Consider the following 9,705-nt stretch of genomic DNA (forward strand, 5'->3'; position numbering starts at 1 on the left):
CTGCTGTAGGTCATTAACTTCACACCTCCATCTTAACATCCCAAATTGTGGTTAGACATCAAATATTTATGTTTCCCTCAGCAGACCAGCGCTGATCAAATCCCGCGCTCCAACGCTGATCTTTCAATGTGTCGCTTCCTGCTTCACTCAGACAGATTTCATCTCCGCTAGATGGCACATTAGTCTGTACTTTAACTTCCGCCAGTCTACAGCAGTAGAAAAACTATTTACTCAATGTTTACATGTAGCTGTGACAAGTCTAAGATTGTACGTTTCAACTCTTACAAAGATAGTTACAAGTGGTAAACAAACGGAAGTTGAATTGACGTTTTGTCCTTACAGAAACAGTAACATTTTGTGTACATGGTACAGCCATGAATGTGTGTACTGTACACACGGAAGTACACGTTGCCAGGAGTTTAAACAAGACTAATACACGTGTTGGTATCCTGCCAGATTGGGTTTTTTTTTGGCCTGGCAAGCGCTGGTTTCTAATGAGGATTATTTATTCTGGAAGTGGTAGAGTTGTCTGTCTATGTTTTTGGAGGTTTCTAAAACTTGGAGTTGTAGGTTTAGACATATGAATAGACGGGGTAGGTTTGGTGGCGTCAGGCGGTGTCAAAATGACTGACAGCTTAATTAGCTGCATAAATCAATGCACATTTCGAGTGTGAGAATCGTCAAAAGATGCCAATCGTTGATATTTTCTCGCATGTGCAGGGTTAGCAGTATAGTGTGTAACCATATGTTGGGTTATCATTAATCGTATAATCATAAATCATGTAATCATTAATTGTGTAAGCACTGATTGTGTAAGCACTGATTTGCTTTATTTGTTGAGTAGGGTAAGGTAGAAAGTTGATGCAATGGTGACGTCATGTGGGTAAACTAGCCGCCATCTTTATATTTGATGAGGACCCACAAAACTTAGGTTAACTATAAATAGCCATGTTATTCTAATATAATCTTTAAATATTTGGTTATATATGAAATGGTTTACTTAAGTTTCAAATGTATTTAAATATAAAAATTATCATTTAATTAAACACATAAATGAAAATATTAACATAAAGGTTAATTTATGCAAGAAAGTATGATACATTATACGGACAATTCTTATACAAGCAGCTTGTAAAAATAAAATAAAAAATTAGCGAATAAAATGGGCTAATACAAATTCCAGAAAAATGCCATTTTCAAATCGAACATCCACCTGTCTGAAGTAAAGGTGACGTCAATTAATCGTAGGACAAAAACTAAAGTTTATTTAAATTTTCTACTAGATTTAGCGAATGGGAATACTCCACTCTTGTAGACTTGTGCGTGAGTTACATTGAGATTTAGACTCTAATGCCCACAGCGGGAAGACATACATAAAGACACTGTGAATTACATCGATTTTTAGAAAGACATACATTAAGACTGTAAGTAACCCGGATATTCGGCTAATTGGAACGTTTGACGTAGCTAAATTTAGCTAGAGTCTAAGTAACATACCAAACTCTAGCCATGATACAAGGCTCTAGCTAACTCTAGCCATGATACAAGGCTGTAGCTAACTCTAGCTATGATACAAAGCTCTAGATATGATACAAGGCTCTAGCTATGATACAAGACTCTAGCTATGATACAAGGCTCTAGCTATGATACAAGACTCTAGCTATGATACAAGACTCTAGCTATGATACAAGACTCTACCTATGATACAAGACTCTAGCTATGATACAAGGCTAGCTTTGTGAAATGTTAACCACAGCAGTTGACAAGACTCAATAAACATAGCAAGGATCGTCCGCTTTGGGTTAGGATTTAAATAATTAGCGCGTGCTAATGATGGCACAGGGAAACATGCTAGCGCCGCGTGCAGGTTTTCAACAGACGTCACACGTCCAGTATCACGTGACCAGCTGACGTCACAAGCCGTGTATCACGTGACCAAAGATGGAGAATATTTTATTCCTGCACAAATTATTTTTCTGGCAACTGGTGACAACAAAAAGGGAGAAAACTGTTGAGAAAACAAATGTAATAACAGCCACAGACAACTCCGTTTGTTTTCCGATAACTCATTAGCGCCTGAGACAATCTCCTCCCTTTGGCATTTAGACTGGTTTATGTCCCTTACTTCTAGATGCGGGTTGTGTCCCTTGCTTCTAGAGGCGGTTTTGTCCCTTGCTTCTAGAGGCTTGGATTTATCTAAACCCAAAGCTAGGAAAATGTAAGTTTTGATAAATTCCGCTTAAAGCTACGAAAAAAGTTTAGAGGGCCGACCGACATACAATTATAAAGTGAGAAAATTGTTGTAATTATTCTAAGGCCAGTTGACTCGAACTTGGTTGTAATTTGAATGTTTCTTCAGTAGTCAGAGTCAAGTTAGATCATCTAGTCGGTTCTACTTCATCTACCCCACCCCCCACAACTAGTCGGCTCTACAACAAGATGTTCCATCAGGTCCTCATCTATAACACATTCTTTTTTTTAAATTGTATTTAAATTTTTCGGCCGCACTGAAATCTCCGCCAATACAAGAAATTCTCTAATGATGTTTTATTTAATTTCTTTGGGCTTCCTACCTATACAAAAAATTCACCAATATTTTTGTATTTATATTTCTGTGAACCCCCCCCCCCCCCCCCCCCATGCAAGAAATTCTCCAATATTTGTTGTATTTATATTTCTATGAGCCCCCCACCCCCCCCCCCCCCCCCACCCCCCCCCCCCCCCAACTCAACTTTTGTTGAAATATTTGACAGTTTGAAGGACCAGAATTATTGAATACCCTGGAGATATAACATTCGTCTAGAATGTTCTCGACTATACACACAACCCCTACCAACGGAGGGGAGGGCAAGAATCAGTTCGTCTCTTCTAAAACAGACAAACGCGCAGGAATTAGTTTGTATGTTCATCATCAGAGAGATTGGCAAAAAATTCTTTCAATTCCAAGGGTATGAGGTTGGGGGCGTGAGGGGTGGGGTGGGGTGGGATGGGGTGGGGTGGGTCTGCTCAGGGATTAAATGAGAAGTTACTTTCACCAGGGCCGACAACTCGCTTCCAGACATATTCAGACATCAAAACCACAGCTCGCTATAATTACCTCCCCACAAATAGCCAGTTTGGGTGCGAGTAAATGTTAAGGTATGATGGATATTAAGTGTCAACAAGTGTGTTCGATAGCTGGGTAGCCAACTTGAATGTTGTCTAAACTACTCACAATGAAAAGCCCTTTATTTTCTTGCTTTCTCTACTAAATGGGATGTACAGTCAATAGTTGGACATATGTAGAAGGTCATTATAAATTTAATTGTATGTGTGTATGTTAAGAAAAGAAAATTATAGCTATTCTTAATGTACACAATATATGACAGTAGAATGTCTAGACAGTGGAGTGTCTAGAAAGTAGGGTGTCTAGACAGTGAAGTGTCTAGAAAGTAGGGTGTCTAGACAGTGGAGTGTCTAGAAAGTAGGGTGTCTAGACAGTGGAGTGTCTAGAAAGTAGGGTGTCTAGACAGTGGAGTGTCTAGAAAGTAGGGTGTCTAGACAGTGGAGTGTCTAGAAAGTAGGGTGTCTAGACAGTGGAGTGTCTAGAAAGTAGATTGTCTAGACAGTGGATTACTAGAAAGTAGGGTGTCTAGACAGTGGAGTGTCTAGAAAGTAGATTGTCTAGACAGTGAAGTGTCTAGAAAGTAGGGTGTCTAGACAGTGGAGTGTCTAGAAAGTAGGGTGTCTAGACAGTGGAGTGTCTAGAAAGTAGATTGTCTAGACAGTGGAGTATCTAGAAAGTAGATTGTCTAGACAGTGGAGTGTCTAGAAAGTAGATTGTCTAGACAGTGAAGTGTCTAGAAAGTAGGGTGTCTAGACAGTGGAGTGTCTAGAAAGTAGGGTGTCTAGACAGTGGAGTGTCTAGAAAGTAAGGTGTCTAGACAGTGGAGTGTCTAGAAAGTAGGGTGTCTAGACAGTGGAGTGTCCAGTCTATGCGTGTTTTAGCCCACACAAAGCTCCACCAAACAACGTCGAACGCGTCCATTAGCTGAATAGATTCAGAAAACAATGGCATATTTTTGTATGTGAGTGATATGATTTTCATCCGTCTTATTTTTAACTTCTTAACCCAAATCCCAGCTAATCCCTTAATGGTGCAGTCTTCTACTGCACAATACGTCATAGATCACGTGGGCATGAACGTGGGGTCAGGCCTAATCCGCTCTGCAGGTCAGTGCATTACTCTAATGACATCCTCATCAGAGTTTTTCCTGGGACCCACAGAAACAATACCGAGCTGCAGATCTGGCTTTTAATGTAACTAATGTCGTGTAATGTAGGTAGCTACTTCCTGTTTGGGTATGTGGAGGCTACAGTTATAAAAACGTCTGTGGAGGCTACAGTTATAAAAACGTCTGTGGAGGCTACAGTTATAAAAACGTCTGTGGAGGCTACAGTTATAAAAACGTCTGTGGAGGCTACAGTTATAAAAACGTCCCACACTGAAAACAAAAATAGAGCAGCAGATCCCGATATATAACAATGGGAAGATGACCAAACATCGATAGTTGACTTACATTATTTCACTTATACAACTAACTCATACCAAACATCGATAGTTGACTTACATTATTTCACTTATACAACTAACTCATACCAAACATCGATAGTTGACTTACATTATTTCACTTATACAACTAACTCATACCAAACATCGATAGTTGACTTACATTATTTCACTTATACAACTAACTCATACCAAACATCGATAGTTGACTTACATTATTTCACTTATACAACTAACTCATACCAAACATCGATAGTTGACTTACATTATTTCACTTATACAACTAACTCAAACATTGGACTAAACGATGTCTAAACCAAATTTTGTTCCCTCAACTGTGGAACTCCCAGTTGTGTTTTTGTTTTCACGTATAACTAATTTTAGAATACGATTGGCTGGCGCTCAAAGACAGGTTGAGTGTCAGAGGATGGTGACACACTGACCTCACATTAACATAACACTGACCTCACATTAACATAATACTGACCTCACATTAACATAACACTGACCTCACACTGACCTCACATTAACATAACACTGACCTCACATTAACATAATACTGACCTCACATTAACATAACACTAACCTCACACTGACCTCACATTAACATAACACTGACCTCACATTAACATAACACTGACCTCACATTAACATAATACTGAGTCGGAAAAACATAGTTTTGCAATTTTGTCCGTATGTCTGTGTGTATGTGTGTATGTGTGTATGTGTGTATGTGTCTGTATGTCTGTGAACACGATAACTTAAGCACCGTTACAGATAGGTTGATGAAATTTCATACATAAGTATTATCTCAAATGTGTAGTTCTGTAAAAACTTTTCGGCGACTTCCGGTAAACGGAAGTGGAACTTATTTTACTTTTGATTTTTCAAAAGCTTATAACTTGAATACTGTTTCACATAGATAAACGAAATATCACACACAAATAAAAGATTTAATGATCTACCTTTTAAATTTTGAGCAATTTTCGTTGACCGGAAGTAGTACTTTACGCTATTTCCGATTTCTCAAAAAAACGCATGAATTTATCAAGTATTAGTATTCCGCACTATTATACACATATTGTTTGACGTTCACTTGGTGCGCAATTCTTTTTTCTACGAGATTCTATTCTATTTTTAAAAAGTTTAAGTATGTAAAAACTTATTAAAAATCATGTCTATTCTATATCCCCGTAGTGTTATAAAAGAATATTCGAGAAATTTTAGGGGAGATCACTCCCTCTTTATTATTTATTCTTATCCGTTTCATTTATTCTTATCTTTTTTATTTATTCTATTTTTTATTTTAACTCTTATCTCTTCTTCCCGTAATTACAGCAATTGGACAGATTACTAAAAACTGACGGGTTCTGTCCAGAAGGATGACACGTCCCATCGCCTCTAGACAAATTGTTAATTGTTCCCAATTCAAAAACACATCTTTATAAATGGTTCCCCAGGAAACGATTTATGTATGTTTGTATGTATGTGTGTGTAAAAAAATGAAAATACATCCTATTTATACGATGTATATATTAAAATATATATTAAAATTCAATGTATGTGGTACAAAATAATAAAATATTAAATTCTCATATAGGTTATAAAAAAAGCCACAAAAAAAAACACAAAAATTTGTCTTACTATAACTTTCTACACTAGGACGAATCTTCTGGTATGTTAGAATGTCATGCAGTGTCATGTAATACTAGAATGTCATGTCGGTAATGTTAAAATGTCAAGTAATGTCAGAATGTCATGTTATACTGTCATAATATAATTCAGCTCACTTAAAAAGACGATAAAAATAAGTTGTTGCTTTTTTTATGCTAAGCAAAGGAAGGTTTTCAACCAATGTTCGAAAAGGAAGGTTTTCAAGTAATGTTCGAAAAAGGAAGGTTTTCAAGTAATGTTCTAAAAAGGAAGGTTTTCAAGAAATGTTCGAAAAAGGAAGGTTTTCAAGTAATGTTCGAAAAAGGAAGGTTTTCAAGTAATGCTCGAAAAAGGAAGGTTTTCAAGTAATGTTCGAAAAGGAAGGTTTTCTTGTAAAGTATAAACGTGCCGTCACAGGAAAGTTTTCTTTCAATATGTTGGGTATAACAGGAAGGTTTTCTTACAATAAGTTGGGGGTAACAGGAAGGTTTCTTGTAACAGGGATCGATCACCTGCCCCAGTGATGACCACAGCTGCTTGAGATGGGAGGCAATCACTGCCGCTGCCCCTCCCCTCCCCCTCCCATCACGGCTACCGATAGCCTGCCCTTATCTAACTCCACACTGTCGGGTCAGGGGGCCACCTATTTAATGAAGTCCATGCGACGACTAGAAAATAGAAAACAACGCTTTGATTTTTTGGCGCGTTTTAAATAAACCAGCATTAAGAGAACCAGTTAAGTTTAGGGGTAACGCGACTGGTTAGTTAACCAGCTTTAGGGGAACCAGTTAAGTTTAGATGTAACTCGACTGGTTAATTAGCCAGCTTTAAAGGAACCAGTTAATAGTGGCGTAGCTACCGTAAGCAAGGCATAGGGCCCAAGGCAAATAGGGGCCCTTTTCCCTCTTTTAATTTTTAAAACTATGGAATTTTAATATTTGTATTATAAAAATAATTTTAAAAAGAAAACGGAAATCCAGTTTCTTTTCTACTGTAGAAGTAATAAAAAAATATCCAAAAACGCCCCGACCTTTCTTACTAGGGATGGGGGTGTACAAGGCCCATCGGTATTAATAACACTATCGGCATTGTTGCATTGTCGGGCAAGCTGTTGAGAGAATCAGCCTATAAATAAACTTGAACATTGACTCTTTTGTGAGATTGGCATCCGGCAACCGCAAATTTATACGCATCGCTAAAAACTCTCTACCCCAACGCCACAAACCTGCACCCCCTCCACTCTCAACTAACTCTGTCCTCACCTAAATTCCAAAATTTAAAAAAAGAAGCCTTGGACAGTGTTTTCACTACAAGTTACGTCGTGACATCACAGATGTTTTTTTTTATTTTAATACTATAGTTTAATACTTTGAGTCTCCTTATCCAACTTGATTTACGCGCATAAATCTATGTCTAAGTCTAGTAGTAGATCTAGCAACTTTCAAATTAAATTTTATCTTAAATTAGCCAAACAAAGATTTATATAAAATAATGAAGGTGACGTGACGTCACTGATGTTTTTTTTATGGTATAGTTTAATACGTTGAGTCTCCTTATGCAAATTGATTTACGCGCATAGATCTAGATTCTAGATCTAAGTCTAGTAGTAGTAACTTTCAAATTAAATTTTATCTTAAATTAGCCAATTACATAGCTAAACAAACAAAATTTATATAAAATAATGAAGGTCTGAAATTATCTAGATCTAGACAGAATTATCTAGATCTAGATTCCACGACTCGTTTGCTTAAGTCTTAAGTCTAGTTTTTACGAAACTCTTGCTAGATCTAGATTAGTTAGACCTATTCTTGATAGATCTAGATCTAGATTGATAAATGTATTATGATTTTAAAATGGATTGTATTTTTATATAATTAATCTTTGGTTTGTACCTAATTAATCTTTGGTTTGACCTAGATTCTAGATCTAGATCTATAAATAACTTTCTTGGCCACCTGATATTTAGATCTATAAATAAATAGATAACTTTCCTGAACAGATTGTAGAGCTAGAGAAATTTATTGTTAAAGTTTAGCTGCTGTTAAAATACATACTTAAAGAGTTAAAGTTTAGCTGCTGTTAAAATACATACTTAAGGGTTAAAGATAAGCCGTCGTTAAAATACAAACTTCGAAAAAATAAGAAGAAAATGGAATAAATAACGAGAGAATAGAATAAATAATAAGAGAATGGAATAAATAATAAGAGAATGGAATAAATAATAAGAGAATGGAATAAATAATAAGAGAATGGAATAAATAATAAGAGAATGGAATAAATAAGAGAATGGAATAATTACACAAAACAGATTTTTTGTTTGATGTTAGTTCAGTTTAACACAAAATGAGTTTTTAAAAGTGTTAAGAATTAGAGAAAAATAAACATTTTTTTTCATCAGCTTGACCGTTAATTGACAACAATATATTTTAATTAGTGTGATTTAATCATTGTCAACATCTTAAGAAGCGCCATACACAATGTATTTGTTTTCAGTAAATCAACATTTTTGTTTTAGCACTAATCAATTACTTCATTAATTAATGAAAACTGTGTGGGTTTTCAGGTGGCCGCGTTAATGGCCAACTATTCATGGCCAACTATGTGGCCAAGTTTGAGAGATCATTGGTGTACCAGGGGAAGATAACCGAGGGATTTTTTTCTTACAATAATCAAAAGTAGCCCCGCAGCGTTTAAAACATTTTTTACAATTTCTTAAGTTAATTAAAAGAAAAACCAATTAAAAATCAATAGCAGTAAGCACTACTTGAGCCTGCTAGTTAAGGGAAAATATTGCGGGTTTTATTCAGCACTGGATGGTGTTTTTAAGCTGACATTCAACAGCATTGGGTGGTGTTTTTAAAGCATTGGATGGTGATTTTAAGCTGACTTTCTGACAGGACAACATCGGCGTTGTTATCGTTAGCGGCGAAGGGAGGTGGTGTTAGGGTGTTTAATCGTTATAGAATATATATGTAATCGAATGTTATATACGTATACCTGAACATATATAAGATGGCTTCTATTGGAATATTTGACTACCAAAACAGACTTCCGGCAGTAGTTAGGGTGTTAGTAGTAGTTGTAATAGTAGTAGTTGTAGTAGTAGTAATAGTAGTAGTAGTAGTAGTAGTAGTAGTATTAGTAGTAGTAGTAGTAGTAGTAGTAGTAGTAGTAGTAGGCAGTAGTAGTAGTAGTAGTAGTAGTAGTAGTAGTAGTAGTAGTAGTAGTAGGCAGTAGTAGTAGTAGTAGTAGTAGTAGTAGTAGTAGTAGTAGTAGTAGTAGTAGTAGTAGTAGGTAGTAGTAGTAGTAGTAGTAGTAGTAGTAGTAGTAGTAGTAGTAGTAGAGTAGAGGCTGCTAGCGGTATTAGAGTTTGGGCAAGAAATTAGGTTTATTTAGGAGAGCTATGAATTTGGGTTGACGTTCTAGAAAGATCATATGATTGTTATATATCGAACACTGGGTGTAACACAAAAACCCATCAGCCTTATGAATAACCGAGTGTG

The sequence above is a fragment of the Physella acuta genome, unplaced genomic scaffold, assembly GCF_028476545.2.
Source record: "Physella acuta isolate Inbredline_101_S28 unplaced genomic scaffold, ASM2847654v3 ptg000058l, whole genome shotgun sequence".
In the NCBI taxonomy this organism is placed as follows: Eukaryota; Metazoa; Mollusca; class Gastropoda; family Physidae; genus Physella; species Physella acuta.